The 16,254-nt window shown below is 41.5% G+C and overlaps 1 protein-coding gene across 4 annotated transcripts in view; it reads right to left on the bottom strand.

Moving 5' to 3' along the window:
* Positions 1-16,254, bottom strand: part of BCL11B (BAF chromatin remodeling complex subunit BCL11B) — a 97,523-nt gene that overhangs the window by 37,286 nt on the left and 43,983 nt on the right. The gene's annotated exons all lie outside the window — the stretch shown is intronic.

Genomic DNA, 16,254 nt, shown 5'->3' with positions numbered 1-16,254 from the left:
GCTATTTCATCGTATTTCTTCCTAGAATGAATCTCCATGGGTTGAATTTCTCTGAACATACAAGTCTATTAGTCTATTCACAATAATTCTGTTTAGAGTCTTTCACTGCTTGCTTTATCCGCATACCTGCTTGCCTGAGATTAAGCCTCACAAGGCCTTACTACAGAGACACACTGGGTGGAAAGGGAGCTAGCCAAGTTCACGGGGGGACTGGGGGGAAGGGGTGTGGAAAGGAGGAGGCAGCAGCAAGGATCCCCAATTTACAATGGCTTCCCAGTTCAGCATTTGAGCTGCAAACCTATCCTTGCTCTAATGCCTCGAATTTTTTTCTTTATTGTTTGCTCACTCTTCAAATTAGAAGTGCTCAGGGCTCCTTGGGATGAAAGGTTCTAACTAAGTACTTATGGTTGTTGTTATTATCATTGAGATTATTCACAAATAGATGTGTCAAGGTAGATTCAGAACAAGTTCTGCTGAGGCTCATATATCTTCCAGGCATCTATCTGTACTGTTATACAGTATTAAGGTATGAACAGCGAAAACCACGTACCCAGTCAGCGCTGTGTTTAAGTGGCCTGCCAATTCCAGCTAATCACCAAGTTATTTACTTCCAGTTTATTAGGCCGAAACTGCCACTAGCTGTTGGCAGCCTCTAATATTTACACCTTACTTTCCTGGGGTCTCTTCAAGCACTGCTGTAATAAAAAAGCCATTTCTTCCAGGTTTAGATGCAAGAATTAACACACAGAGCACCACACAAGGCCAAGCCAAATTCTGATCTCAGTTACAAATGTGCAACCCCGTTGATTTCCAGTGGCTTAATTTGCAATGGTCTTGAGCTGCTGTACCTGAGAGCACAATTTAATCCACCGTTCACAGAGAGGAGTAACAGCAGTACCTCTTATACACTTGTGACTATTTTAAACACAGTAACAGCTGGACAAACATCACTCACCATCAGTGGCCTCAGCCTCCTTTCCATCACATCCAATAAATCCCAGGTTGAGCAATTCCTCAAAAAAAAGGCCTAAACAATTCTCATTTTATATGTTACTGGAGCTTTTTGTTATTTTACTATCTGAGCACCTCAGAAACTTTCAAGTTTATTCTGATAACACTCTCATCAGAGAATGAAGAGTTGGAATTCCTTACTGAATTGGCGGAAGGCTTTCCATGGAGAAATTATGGGACTTTTCCAAGATAATTTCAGGGTAATTTCAATGGAGGCTTGCATTTAGAGTTTCCAAACTGTAGGAAACAGGACATCCAATACAAGAACCTCCTTCTCTTATCAATACTTTTCACTATATAGCAATAAAAGCATAGAGCAAGTTTTCAAATCCACTGACTATTTTTCAACATGGATTTTCCTTTTTTAGCCATATACAGGGTCCTTACATTGATATCACTGGGGACTCCTGGACAGGAATGCTTTCATTTCTTCCACCTGTAAAGACAGCCTGTTGTTGGTTTCCTAAGGCTGCCTTTTGCAAGGAACGCTCCTTGTGCGGTGTTCTGCTTTGATTTTAGACACAATTAAAACTGACAGCCATGCCCTCAGTTGTGTAAGGCAAACAAAGTATCTGCTCGTGCAGAGCAAAGATGCTGAGCCCCTGATGTGCACTGGGTTATGTACCCCACATGAAGTTCCCAACCACTTTACACCTTCCCACTGCCAACACAAGGGAGTTCCACAATTTGCTCAGGGCCAGGCACACCTTTAGTCATAGGAAAACCTGCTAAGAAGCGGCCAGAGCAAACCAATATTGACTCATAGCACATATGTATTTGCTCTAGTGACCACTTCCAAAAACAATAAAAATACTGCAGACAAGCCCTGTCCTGCAAAAATTACACATTTGCAGCTCATTCAGCAGGCTGAGTTCATTGCAATGAGGAAAGCCATCATGTTTCAAAGGATAGCTTTCTTTACAGATTTGCTCAAGGATGTCTTCTCCTATCTAATGTAAGGATGCAGGAACAAGCAGTTGGGAGACTGCACCAAAAGCAACTCCAACACGTTTTGCTGACTGCACTGTAAGCTGTGCCCCATCTCTTGACTTCAGTCCTGGCTATCCTCCACAGAAATTAAGTTTACCATGTGCTACAGACTGACCAGTAATGATATCAGCCACATGAGTATCTCACCAGCTTAATTTAGGATAGTCCTACTTGCATTAATTACATTTCTTCTCTCTAAGAAAAGAAAGCAAGTAAAGGCAACTTCTCTAAGAAAAGAAGTAAAGGAAAACAAAAAGCAGGCTTCATTTTTTAATAACTTGAAAGTGTGACCTGCTAGGGAGTGAGCTACCATTTATTTTACTTTAGGCCCCTTTGAGATTTCCAGTCACTTTGTGAGGTATCAGTTGGGAACTATTGACATTATAGCAGAGTCAGGTAGATACAGGTCAGGAAAAGTCATCAGAAACAATCTAAAAGGCCAAGGTTTACCCCAGTAAAGAATAGTTAATTTAATTGAAAAAGTTTCACTGTTCAGTTCAGTACTGTGAAACAAAATCCAACAATTTTAAGAAATAATTATATCCAAATTAATGTTGTTATAGTTACATCCCAAATGGAAAAGCTAAATGTAAAACCAGTCTCTCCTCTGTCTCACCTGCCTGCTGTATGTAGAGTCCTATTCAGGTGCCAGAGGATGGAAGGTCCCACTGGAAGTATTCCTCTTTGCTGTAATTTTGACATGACTACAGTACAGAAGCTGACGCAGCCAGAGCTCTGGGATGCCAGTATCTATCCTTCTCCATGACTCCAAGTTCTTTCTCTGTCCCTTTTATCCTCCTCTGCTCTCTCTCTTTCCTTCTCCTCCTGCCATAAACACATCCCAAGTCAGCCTGATTTAAGGACAGCAAGAAAGATTTGTCCTGGCCTTTACATCTCCATCTGTCCATCTGTGAAATAGCGTTCTAGTCATAGACATTACCTGAATAGTGATTTAACAAAAAATAAAAATACAAAGACTATTTCACAGGAAAAAAAAAAAAAAAAAATCAAAGTGATTAAATCTGTTAAGCTAACTATTTTTTCTCTTTCATTCACAGTAATCCTGGTGAACATTTTAAAAGTACAGGGAAGATTTTTGAAGAGGCTTTAAAAAGCAAGCGCTCTCAGTTTTTTGGAAACACTGACAATCCTACTGCCATTATCAGAAATGCATGCCCTTGGCCAAAATTTCTCCTCTTCCACTCTGGCACGCACTGGCTGCTAACCTGCTGTTACACACTGTCCAGGGAGATGAACCACAAAGGCCAAGAGAGCACCACTTGTGAAAGGACTGTAAAGCATCATGCATTACCAAACTGGAGAGCCCATGCAGAAAGATACTGTTTGTACCTGCTGTTACCTAAAAATCTGTTGCACTTATTGTGTGCAGGTACATGTCAAAGTTGGCTGGATGCTACAAAATCTGATCTCGTGCCCAGGCAATTCAGCCTTTCACTTCTTTTACTGTCTGCTCTCCACAGACCTGCATGAACTCAGTCTAGCGAACTCTGAAAAGCAATTGGCCTGACTTGCCAGAAATGCTTGAGCACCTAGCCAGTCCACAGATAGAAAACAGAACAGTTATCAGCTGCTTCTTTTTTTTTCCTATGGGTTGAATTAACTGCAGAATCAGCACTGCACACGCAATAGCACTGGAAACTGAACTTACCTGCCTGTGGACAACATACCAATGCTACCCCCTGACTAAAAACTGAGAGACAATGTCCTGGTTGTAATCAATTCACAGTGCATCCTCCTGAACTGAAGTTTGTCAAGTACTTCTGACAACTTGAGGATAACACTGTCTTGAGTATAGATATTTCACAAGCAAAGAAAAAAACTATCTGGGATACATTATTTGTTAACTGTTCACTCAGCTCGTGATGGGTGTGTGACTCTGAACTGTATTTGGCATCTAACATCTCTCTTTTGATAGATAGCAATACCTCGGCAGCCTGCTCTCGGAGCCAGTGCAGACAAGGAATGGGCAGCACACGTTCATCAAACTAACATCTGCTTTCAGTTCTCATTTATAGATGTGGAATCCTTTCAACTGGACATTAATCATTCTCTACAGCAGCAATTAGATACTTGAGACAGATCAGAACAAATCATATTAGCCTTATTTATTAAACAAAAAAATCCTAAGGAGTAAATAAAAAAGACACCAGACCATCCTATGTGCAGCAACATAAAAAGAAAATTAAGATACTGACACACAGGAGTCTAAAAGCTTTCAGGTGCTATTTTCAAAGCCTCAACTGTAACCAAATAGCAGAGGGCTCTACTGCAGAATGTCTCATGGATTATTTTAGCAATAAGGTATAATTGAAAGGATTATCGTGAATGTAATGTTTCCCTTTCAAAAATTCCAGGAATGCAAAAATGACTCTCATCTGCACTGCGTGACTCATGTTTTTAATGTTGGAACTTCATTTTCACTCATGAGGAATTCAAGCTCAGGAAAATGTTACCACAGAAATCCTCATTCAATCAACAAAGGAAAATATCTGTCTCTTTTGTTGCAGTTAAACAAAGCTTAAGAATTGTATCTTTGGAGAGTCTGGCTTGGTTCAGCTTCAGGCAATGGACATCCTGCACACCAAGGAGAGACACTGCTCTCCTGGAGCGACCAAACAGATCCCCCTGAGGAGCTCACGTTCTCCAGACTAGCTTAAACCAAGCAGCTTCCTCTTGCTGGGTTTCTTCAACTTAAAATGGCAGACAGCTTTCAGCAAGCAAGGTGGGGCACTCTGCCACATTTGCCTGGAAATTAGTAGCAAAACATCTGTAGATGACCACAAGACAAATCTGGACTGGTCTAGGGGAAGGTGAGCAGCTACCCACCAAACACCTGATACTCTTTCATCAATTGCTTTTTCCAAAATTTGCTTTTATATTTTAATGATGAAACAATGTAATATGTTTGTTATAGAAAACTGGCAATGCCTGAGTGAAGAAGAGCTCTCATCATTTAGATTACATGTATCTGCAGCATTTCAGGGTGGTTTTGTAAGGAGAGCTAAATGTTAAGCAGATGAAAAGTTTCATGAAAGAATGCCATCTGAGAATGGCAAACAAAATGATCCTCGTCTGCCTGTGCCATAGATCACGAAGCCATCATCTGCTCCCATCCAGAAAGCCCCATCCCGCACTGGGCTGCCTTTGCTGCTGGAAAGTACCCAGGTGGGATGAGCAAGTCCAGAGGAAATGTGGTTCTGCTGCACGCCCTGCAAACTTGTGCAGCTTTATCACGTCTCCTTCTCAGCACCTATTTAGGGTGTCCATAGGTGGGATGGAGGCTTGCGTGGAAAGAGGGTAGACACTTTTTCCAGTGACTCCATCAGACCTCTCCTCCTCCTTCAATATCCACAGCCTCCCATGCTGATCCTTCCCTCTCACTTCTCCAGCTCTGCATACACCTGACTGTAATAACAGCAAAGATACCATCTGGGGTTAGCTCATTACATGTTTATTACTCCTTTGTTGATTTCTTCATAAATATAAACTGTTGTTACCTGTGCAAGCCTGTGCATCTAACCCAGTTCTGGTGAGCCTTAAAAGCCCCAAATTGAAAATAGCCTAAAGATGTGAAGAATCACAGCCGGCATTGCAGCCCAAAAGGCAGGCAGTTAGCCGAGGTGTAGAGAGAGAACCATTGCAACATGCAGCATGTAGGGATTGTTTTATATTTAAGATTTCCTGGCTTGGAGGTACTGTGTTAGCTAGTTAGATGTGGCTATAAATAGAAGCGCCTGCTGACATTAATCACTATAATTTGGCAATGTGGCTACCGATGTGAAATTACAAAAGGGACAGGTACCTTGCAAACCTAAGCTCAGTTTATCGTTAGCCAGATCGTTTATCAGCCAGGGAAAATAACCTTTCCTGCATGTTCTGTGATCTCATGCAAACAGGAATCTAAGCAAGAGAGGGAGGAAGGGGCCTTCGGTTATTTGATTTGATTTTTCATTTGGTTCAATGTAACTTTAAGAAATATTAATCTGCTCCTTCGTTTAATTTCATCTGTACCACTGGCCAAGAGAAATGTACTAATTTATAAGTTGAAGCAAGCCTTGAGATAATGTCACCCACCATTCATCCAAATTTGTCACTAGCATCCCATTAAAGCCGTAATTATTTTTTAATTAAAACTAAGGAAGCTGGCATGCGTGTGCCTACTTTATACATCTGTTATGGGTTAAAATAGCTTTTAAAAAATGTTTTTTTAGACCACAGTCTTTTGTGGCCATGGCCTATGCCAAAGAAAACGCAAACTTGCTTATTTTCTCCATGGGGCGCAACACTGCCTATGTGTGCCTGAACAGATTCGACTGGCCGTGAAAAGAATTCTAAATAAAACACAAACATGGAATTTGGCAACGCCACAGAAGCGAGCTTAAGACTAATTCCAGCATGCGGACGGCTCTCACACAGCAAGTCTGGCTCCACTATAAATGAAACCAGGCTCTGTAAAATCGCCAGTAAAGTTTGAGTTAGGATTTAAAGAGACAGCACTCTTATTGCAAGTTTAAGGGGGGAAAAACACACGCGCGCGCACACACATACCTCAGCTTATTAAGGAAATTCATGCTGGCCCAATAAGTTTGTCCGTTGCAAGCTGTGTTTACTTTCAGCAGTCATTTCCACTTAAAAAAATGTGAAGTTAAAGAAAAAAACAAAACAAAACACGCAAAACCCAGCAAATTCACTTTGGACTTGATTTTCAGGAAAAAATGCTGCAATTATTACTGCAGGGACCACTGGCAGTGACAGCAATGAATGAAGGACCTACTTGATGGCAAAATTTAAACGATATATTAAAAAAAGAAAGAAGTATGAATGTTTGGGGCAGAGCAAGGGAAGGGAAAGGTGCAGATGGGGAGAAGCTCCGTGGCTGGGGCTGCCACAGGCAGAGCAGCCTCTTCCCATCAGACAGCCTAACAAGCAGGATGGTGACTCACTGGGACTTGCTGAGAAGGAGCTATATGCAATCCAGTCCTGTGCTGCCATGCAGAGGGGCAAATCTAAGCCTGGGGCAAAGAAATCCCATGGGTAATACCTCCCCAGTAGTCCCAGCTGGCCCCAGAAAGCAAAGACATCTGTGAAGAAAGAGTGAGGAGAAAGTGAGAAACAGCATTCACTCATCTTTACCTATTAAGAAGAAAACAAATTTAAGAAATCTCAGCTTATAACCACAAAACATGGCCTGGCAAACTTAACAGGAAAGGACAAGGAGAAAATTATTTAAGGCACTGATGGTGCTGTCTCCCACACACTCTTCCTTACAGCTCTGGATGATACCAGGACACAGAATTAAAATTGTACCTCAAGCGCCCACCTCAAACCCTGACCACTGGGTTTTTAGTCAAAAAGGGAAGATTTGCTGGCTAGAGATCTCTAAATATGGGAACAGCTCAGACGTTTATGAGTGTGCTCAACTGCACTAATGAACATTGACAGTAGTGGTGGAGGCAGGAGCTAGCACCACTGCAGCTTTCACACCGCTCCTCGTGGAGAATGTGCAGAGAAAGTACGAAGGAAATTGGCAGGGAGTTTACAGGAATTTCACAGGATTATTTTATAAATATTCTATGTATCTATTGATAATGATTATGAAGTATTTGGCTTCAATAGTCTACAGAGCTTTTAAGGTGCTACCTAAAATTTACATTGGAGGTATGGTCAGTTTAAGGAGAAAACAGATAAGAATAGAGAAAGAATCTCTTTTATTATTATATTTTATAAGGTTTTGCAAAAAGGCAAAGTTGCTCACTAGTCTTGTCCTCACTGCAGGCAAAACCACAATGATCCTATTCCCAGTTTAATCAACAGTTCGCGCATTTTTGTAAAGGATTTGGATTAATCAATCCTTAAACACTCAGACCTAATTTTTGGACAGAGTTTGCATTATAAGCCTGTCTGTGCCATAATAAATGAACTTGCTCTCTCCCTGTTCAAACAGAGAGAAGGAAAAAATAACCCAAATATCTGTTAGAAGATGCAAACTAAAAAAAAGTTCCCCCGCAGGCAAAGGGTGCTGGTGCTATGCTGAGGTCTTGCAAGGTTCCATAAATTTTTGTTTTCCATCCTCATCACAATGGACCGTTTTAAATGGTATGTATGTATCTGATTCTTACTTAAATCTCTGTACATTCCTGAATTCCACAGATGATGTTCACAGCTGGCATAACAGTACAACACCACTGAAGCCGCAAAACACCTCGTAGAAAGATGCTCAGCTAAGCATCCCTAGGTGGTCCCTAACCCATCCCTCAGTGGACTGCTGGCATGGTACAGCACACTCTGGAAGCATCATGCTTGTCACGCAGCCATGGAGGAGATGTAAAGATCAGGTTTAGATCTGGGTCTCACATGAAGTAATCTAGGTCAATACAGGACATGCAAGGAGACAGTCTGACACACGGAAAGGACAGGCTGCTCCCCTCACATTGCCAGGGGACATACTGAAAATAATACATTTACAATTGGCTCCAAATAGCCAAGTGACATTTAAACAAGCATAAAAGCTGCAGGTATGTTGTGCAAACTGGCCTCTCTCTAACCAGAGATTCTTTATGTTAATAGCAAAGACAATAATTTAGAAAGCACTGTTTCATGGCGTTTCCAGCACCTGTGTCTCCCCACTGCCTTGCTTAGTGCCTGCATTAACCTCATTCCAGGAGTCCCAGGACCTCTGACACTTACAGCTGAATTCACAAAAAATGTAAGCCTTCACTACGTGGGATTTTTTCCTGCTTCCTTCCAAGTGCATTTTTACTGACTCATTGAACCCGGCTTCCCCAGCTTGTGCTATGGTAGGTTGTGTTAGCTGGAACAGGGACACATAGCAGTGGTTTGATTAAGACAAAACCAGGAGGGAAATAAAGATAGCAAAAGCACATACCATACTCTAGCCTACCAGATTTCTGTACACACTGTAAAAATGCTTGAGAAAAGCCTGTCCAAAAGAAAGCAAACAGCATAAAAGCGTATGTTGCTAACACTTGCTCAGCTGTTTGCTGCTCAGCAGAAAGAAGGACCAACATGCAGCACACAGGAGCCCAGTGGGGCACACGCAAGGTGCATCAGCATGGCTTCTTTGACTCAAATCCCTTTCTGAACATAAAGCATCCCATCTGAGCACAGAACTCTTCCTTTTATCTATTTTTATGAAGGACTCAGCAAAGAAAAAAGAACCCCAGTCCTCTGAATTAGGCAGCTCTGGAGGGACACGGTATTTTTTTGCAGCTCTCTGGCCTAAACCTGAGCCACCTCAGGAATATGTGATCCAATTCCTCTAGATAAAATAAAATAAAGCTATTTCATTACAAAATGTACAATGCCTCACTGTTGCCTCCACTTTTCCCGCTCTGGCTTGTGAACTAAGAGTGGTTCTCATCACAACTACCTACACCATACACCATGGCTTGCTCTACTTCCTTTGACGCTGAGCATTATATTTGTACGCAAGAGATTTATCTCTGTTCTCACAAGCTGAACAGCCCAATCCACTTCCTGGCTCAGACACAAACACATCCGCACATATCTGTTAGAAAGCAAGAAGAAAAGTGATGACAAAAAGCTACCGCTGAAGGGGCAGAAGAAAACATCCTGAATACGCCAGGTGAGGCTGTACAAGTGAACTGTTTAGCATATGCTATGTACAAATGAATGGCAATTTACTGAGAGAAAGAAAGAATAATTGCAAACATTTATGCCTCGTGCATGTGTATTAAAAAAAAAAATCGGCTCTTAGCTGGTGCGTTGCCCAACCAAAAGGCAAGGCACCTGACAAACACTACCCCTAATTTTGTCGCTTTGTAGGTGATTGCTTCCTTCCTTCTCTTCCTGCATTTGATTTCTTCTCTTTTTAGGAAGTGTTCACCAAGAGGCATTCAACTCCCTGAAAAGGGTGGGAAGGAGGTGTCAGCAGAGAGAGGCTGGTCCTATCCTACAAACCATCCCTGCTGGTTACTCTGCTGCACAAACATGAAAGGCATTCCTGCCTCTTTGCTGATTATGAACACGCACCATGCTACAACTTTAAGAACGGGTCTGCTCCTCCTTCGGACAACCAAGGTGTTTCTGGACAAAATGGCTGCCCAAAGCTACAGTAGTGCCTGTTGCACCCCATTAAGGCAGACTTTATTTATGCTGGTGTCTGCTGGAAAATACTGCACAAACACCAAAAGAAGACCCTGTGATTTGTTTGGGTCTTCTGTCAAAGCAGCAGGCACCTTAGTATCAGTGGTGCATTTTTGTAACCAAGCTACTCTCTCCTTTCCAAACTACTGATACTCCCAAATATCTAATAAATCAAGGGGGTAAAAAGAGAGGTTTTAGTAATGGCAAAAAGGCACAAGAAAGGAGTTCTGTAAAAAACAAAACCAAAACCAAAACCAAAAAAAAAAAAAAAAGAAAAACCTCAATGAGATAGAACAGAAATGTCCTTCCCTTGCTTTCCCATGACCTCCCCTTTTGCCTCATCTCCCACCTGATACCACCAAAGTCTATTTGTGCTTTAACAAAGATGGATCAGTTGCTGTATAGTCCCTATGTGCTTACCTATACTCTGAAGTCACCTATTCCTATCCCAGCCATCGCTCAGCAAACTCTAAAAGGAAATAAATTTGTTCATTCCAATAAGCAAATTATAAAATCACCTTCATCCATCTTGTTCCTATATTTTTAAATTTGATTGTGGTCAGAGAATTGCTGGCTGGGAATTACCCTTCCCCCACTCGCACATACACCCTTTAAAAATGCAAAATCTAGCCCTCTATTTCAATATTTCTGATGTCAGTGACCGGTGTCGGCTCTCCCCATACAGTAACTGCTTTAAAGCGCTGCATACAGCACTGCATTAAAAATTAATTACACATGCTATTTTATTGATAGTGCATAATGTAATGAGCACCAGCTGTGCTAAACATCCTAACTCCTTTTTAAGACAGCTATAAAAAAAGAAAGAAACTGCACTTCCAAATGCTTCTCCTGTCAGAGGAGAAAAACAGCAACATCTTGGATGGATTTGAAACAGGATTCTTTGATTTAGCTCTCCATTTGGAGCGTTTGAAGAGTTCAGGCTCTTGGGCTCAGCGTAGTGGTATGCGATTGAGTTAACTCTCTCAATGTTGAAGCCATTGTCTGTACTGCAGTCAACGTTGCCTTAAATCCTTTTGTCCCACGACTACCAGATTCAGTTCTACCCATTAATATTGCAATTAAGGACTTTTTTCCTGGGATGTCTGGAAATGGCAGGCATCCACTTTAAAGCACCTTTAAATACCACTATTGCTCCTGCTGGTTCTTAACTTGACATGATTAGGACTTACAAAATTATACTGATCGGGCATCTGTCTAGAACAAAGCCTCAGCCATGCTCAAATTGCCAATGCCACTGCCCCATGCAGCACCCTAATTTTAGTTGTCTCTTTGCTGTCTTAAGGTCTCTTCGCCGCCTCTTAACAAACACACCATTCAGTCAAAAAATCAGTTTGTGATTAGATCCATCTATTTTGAGTTTGGATATTATTTTAATATCTGGTGAGACAGAGAGCTGCATAGATAGACAGGTCACATATGATTTTAATACTTGGATAGATGGATGAACACATAGATTGATAGACAGATGAAAAGATGGATGCATATACTCAGACTGATGCATTACCATTTGTAGCATATACATCTCTCACACATCCCTGCACTCTGTAAGTACTGTCTACAAAGTCAATTCTACTGTAGCATGCATTAACTATTTCACTAAAATAAATAAATACATGTAACCATGACTAATAGGGCCATGTCTCCTGAATGTTAGCCAGTACTTTATGCAAACCTCTTCTTTATGCAGCAAGATGAAACGATACATTTACAAAGGGTCTCAGGGAAACTATAGGTCTCTGTCTGCCCTCAGACACATATACCCAGTTCCTCTCTATCCTCCCAAAAAAGCACCTAGTGCTGATCAGAAATCAAGTATTAGTGGACTCTTCTATTTTATTTTTTTTTTTGAGATTCCACTCAACAAAATATGAAAAGTAGAGTATCAGCCATCATCCTGGGACTTGATGAGTTGAAGGTTTTTGCTGGATGAGTTTGCATTCTCCACTCTGATTACTGTTTTGTTTTCCATTGATCCTCCTGTGTTAATAAAACCCAGTCTGGAGTGAACAAAGCTTGCTTCTTGTTCTAGCAAGAAATGTGCTGAGTGCATACCATACCATTAACATAAAAGTTTTTTAAATAATACTGCTTTCTAGACAGACTGTATTAATTGCATCAAGCTTTTTACAGCAGGGTGGTCTAACCTAGCTCTTCTTATTGCCTGACTCCAGTTTAAAACCAACACAAAATGAATACGGTGATATAACTGAAGGAGGGAAAAGTATTCTTTTTAAACCTATTATTTACTTACAGGTACTTCTTTTATCTTTGCTGTCACTTTAACATTTGTTGAGAAAACACCAGACTTGTTAAATGATGCTGTAAGTAGAGTTTCAGTAGCCAAGTAAATTGATATTAACTTTACAAGATGACTGTGTGATTTTCAAAATGTCCTTATGACTAATACAGTTGATTCCTTGAAATAACAGGAGCTTGTTCCTCTCTTCTGGGCTATGGCCCGATGCCTTCCTGTATTTTAGACCTTAAACTTCACAGCCCTGTCCATTAATCACTGCATTAATCAATGCCCACTTGCTGTTTTTATATATGCAACTAAGTATCGTAATTGCTTTCCACCTCTTTCCATCAACCTACATGTGGGAAGGAAGCAGTTTCACTGGTTAGCTGAATATATGTGTATTGGACAGATTTAATTATCTTCACAGAGGTATATAAAATCCTCACTCATGGGCCCAGGTCCAAAGATTTTGGATCAGGTATACATCTGAACGCAGGCATAGGTGATAAATTATTACCTGTGCCATTACAATCTCCTTTGTCCTATGCTGATTAGAATTCCATTTGGGGGACTTTTGCACTGTAGTATCTTCAGAGCAGGGACTTCTTTCTTTGGAGAGCATACTGTAAAGTGCCATGCACTTCTGCGTTGAGATTTTCAAAGCTCATTTCTCGTTAACTTTAATGGGAAATGGGCATCCAAATCTCTTAGGCAGCTTTGACAATTTAAGCCTTAATGTACAATATTAATAAATCAGCATCATAAAAAGAGCCTTATGAAGATGTATTGTGAAAAAATAGCCCCACAAAAAGCATTGCGATGTATGTGTGCATGCATAGGGGCATATACTTTTCTTTACATAATTACATCTCTCAACAATCATTTGCATGCGTCTGTTATGCAAAAAAACCTGTGTGTGTTTTACAGTTACTCTGAGCAGTTGCAATTCATTGAAACGAAATAAAAAGCAGGCTCAAAAAAGCACCCTAATCTGGCAAGGGGTAAAGCAGAATGAATGCTCTGCCCATTTATATTTTAGATCCAAGCTACACAACCCTGTGAATTTCATGAGTCTATTCCAACTTCTAATTAAATAGGCACTAAAAACATTTAAACAGGAGAACCCTATTCAACAGACAGAAGCCTATGAGACAAAAAAAAAATAAATAAATTAAGAGACTAAGAGAGATTGTTCCAGTGGTAGATTATTTTTTTTTTTAATCACATGGAAAAACATACACCTTTACTCGCAAATTCTCATCCTGTGGTGCCCTGAACAAAAAAGACTGAACAAAAATAGAGGGGACTAGGACCAGCACCAGCCAAGCAACACACTGGACACCCAAGTGGACTTCCCAGCATCATTTACTGTGATTGATAGAAACTACCACCAGCACGCTTTCTAAAAATCACAAACAGCTCTGGATGAAGCAGCACAACTTCCCCTGTGCATGACTGAATGCTACTCAGCATCCCAGACAATTGTTCTTATCTTGGTTGGAGATTTCCAAATGCAGTTTTCATACATGTGTACCTCAAATCCCACTGGCAGCCAGAAGTTTAGATTCTCCATGACAAAACTGCTGGGACTCTTGAGGGTCTGATTTGTGAGTGCCTAGCATTGATTTGGGAGTACCTGCAACTTCAAGCCTTCAGAGTCACAGCCTGCTTGAGAACTGCACGGAAAAACTCCAAGTCCTGACTTAAATGAATGCTGAAAAACAGGAAAGGTAAGAAATGATGAAGGAGGAGGAGAGGCAGGAACTGATGATGGCTTTTGTTCAAAGAAGGAAACAATTCCTCAGAAGCAAGAACAGGGCTGACAGAATAAAAGGCTAATCGAGTCACAGAGACAAGCAGATCTCTAAAGCTGGAGCAAGTGACTGTTGTAAATGTCTATATTAAAAAAGAGGGCACAATGCAGGGATCGTCACTAGATTATTAGTCAACACAAAGAACTCACTTTTCTTTCATTTCCACAAAACCTTCTGGGGACTAGAAAGATCCCATAACCCTTGCCACAGAGTTTAAACTATGTGCAGGCTCATATACAGTGAATACTACAGAAGCTAAGAAAGGGTTAAGTAGATATAATCTCCTTTTTCAAGGGAAGAAAATGTTTCTTTCAAGCAGACCTTGACCAACTACTGTCATAAACATGTAGGATGCTCTTTGATATAACCTATTCTCTAAGTGCCGCAGACTGCAGCAGTAATTACAGGAAGCCATGATAACAGGTCTCTCTCTCCACAGAGCTGGCATCACTCTCCCAGCAAACAGGCAATTCTGAAAACTCGCAGTGCACAAATCCACAGTGAGAACTCAAAGTACGCAAAGTACAAAAGCCTCGCCTTCCCACGTTCTTTAATAAGTTATTCCTTCCTTCCTTTTCTATTTTTAGTTGTACTTGCTTCCCTCCCCACAAGCTGCTGGCATCAGAAGCAACAGGGAACCAGGGCATCCAGTTCACTGTTACAACTACCTGCCTACTAAAAGCACCTGTGTGCATACTGCGCCAGTGAAGACAGAGAACAGCAAAATATGAGATCAGCTCCAGTTTGGATTACTGGTGACACAGAGGAAGGAATTGGGGAGGCAGAGGAACTATCTTTCTGATCCAGCACTCAGTTTTGGAAGAGCCCATCTCTACACTTGTCTCAGGTCAGTTGGTCAATCTGCTGAGGCTGATGAAGCAGAGCCTGATTAAAACACCATCCCCCTGCACTCGATATGGCAGCTTGGATTAGGAAATCTAACCAAATCTCATGGATGCACTGACTGCACCACACCACATAGCGCATTGTCGCAAGCCCACTCCTGCGCCCTGGCGCAAGTGGCTGGGTACAGGCTGAGCCTCTCCCAGGCGGCACAGGAGCCTTCCTCATACGCCTTGAGCTTCATCTGGGGTCGAAACAGGATCCTGCAGAGTGCTCTCAGCCTCCTCCTGCGAACATTTATCTTTCAGGACCAAGGGTTTCCAAGATGCAAATTTAAATTTCTTGCAAAACTTTTGTCTTGCTCTATTACAACGGGAGATGCACAAGGACATTATCATGAAATACAGCATACTGCAGCCATGTGGTACCACTGGCTGTGGAAGGAACAGCTGAGTGCAGCAAAGTTTTGCCAGCTTCAAGGGGACATGAGGAGCAATTTCCCAAAGGCTTAACTCCTGACAGTTGTTGCTGTCTCTCTAAATCCTCTGGTCCTCATGCATTATTTATCCAGCACCGTTCTGGGAACTCCCTATTAAAACTCCATGCATATTAGCATGAATGAGGGCTGCAGGGTTTGGCCCACCACAGTGAGACTCCATAAACACTTGTGGATTTTGCCACAGATATATTTTCCTTTAAGCCCTCCCCATTTTCACCTCTCCAGCCCGCAGTTCAGCACAGACACAATCTTGCAACTGAGCCATGCTCAGAAACACCCACTGATTTCAAAGAGATTGCTGGGTCTGAAATGATGGGGTCTGGCGACAATATGTCCGTGTCCTCTTTGGCTAGCTTGGTACACCCTCATTTCCACATCACTTTCCCCTCCTTGCGGTGACAAAAGTCAGGCATCCAAAAGGAATAAAGGAAAAGAAAAGCTGACAGGGGAGAGGCAAGGGATGCGTGGCAAGTTACCAAGAAGCATTTTCTCAAAGCAAGGGAGAAAATGGCATGGAGCACATGCATCCTGCGTGCACATGGATGCGGAGGAGAGCTTTTAATACAAATGGTTGGGGAGGGAGGAAGGAAAAAAAAAGGAGGAAAAAAAAAAACCCCAACCTCAGATGTTAAATGTTATCCAATTAAGCTTAAAATAAACAGCCCAGAGAGATGAAATCTTGATCCTGG

Source organism: Strigops habroptila, chromosome 4, assembly GCF_004027225.2.
Source record: "Strigops habroptila isolate Jane chromosome 4, bStrHab1.2.pri, whole genome shotgun sequence".
Classification (NCBI taxonomy): domain Eukaryota; kingdom Metazoa; phylum Chordata; class Aves; order Psittaciformes; family Psittacidae; genus Strigops; species Strigops habroptila.
Note: the sequence above shows the minus strand (reverse complement) of the source record. Positions and strands in the feature narration are given on the sequence as shown.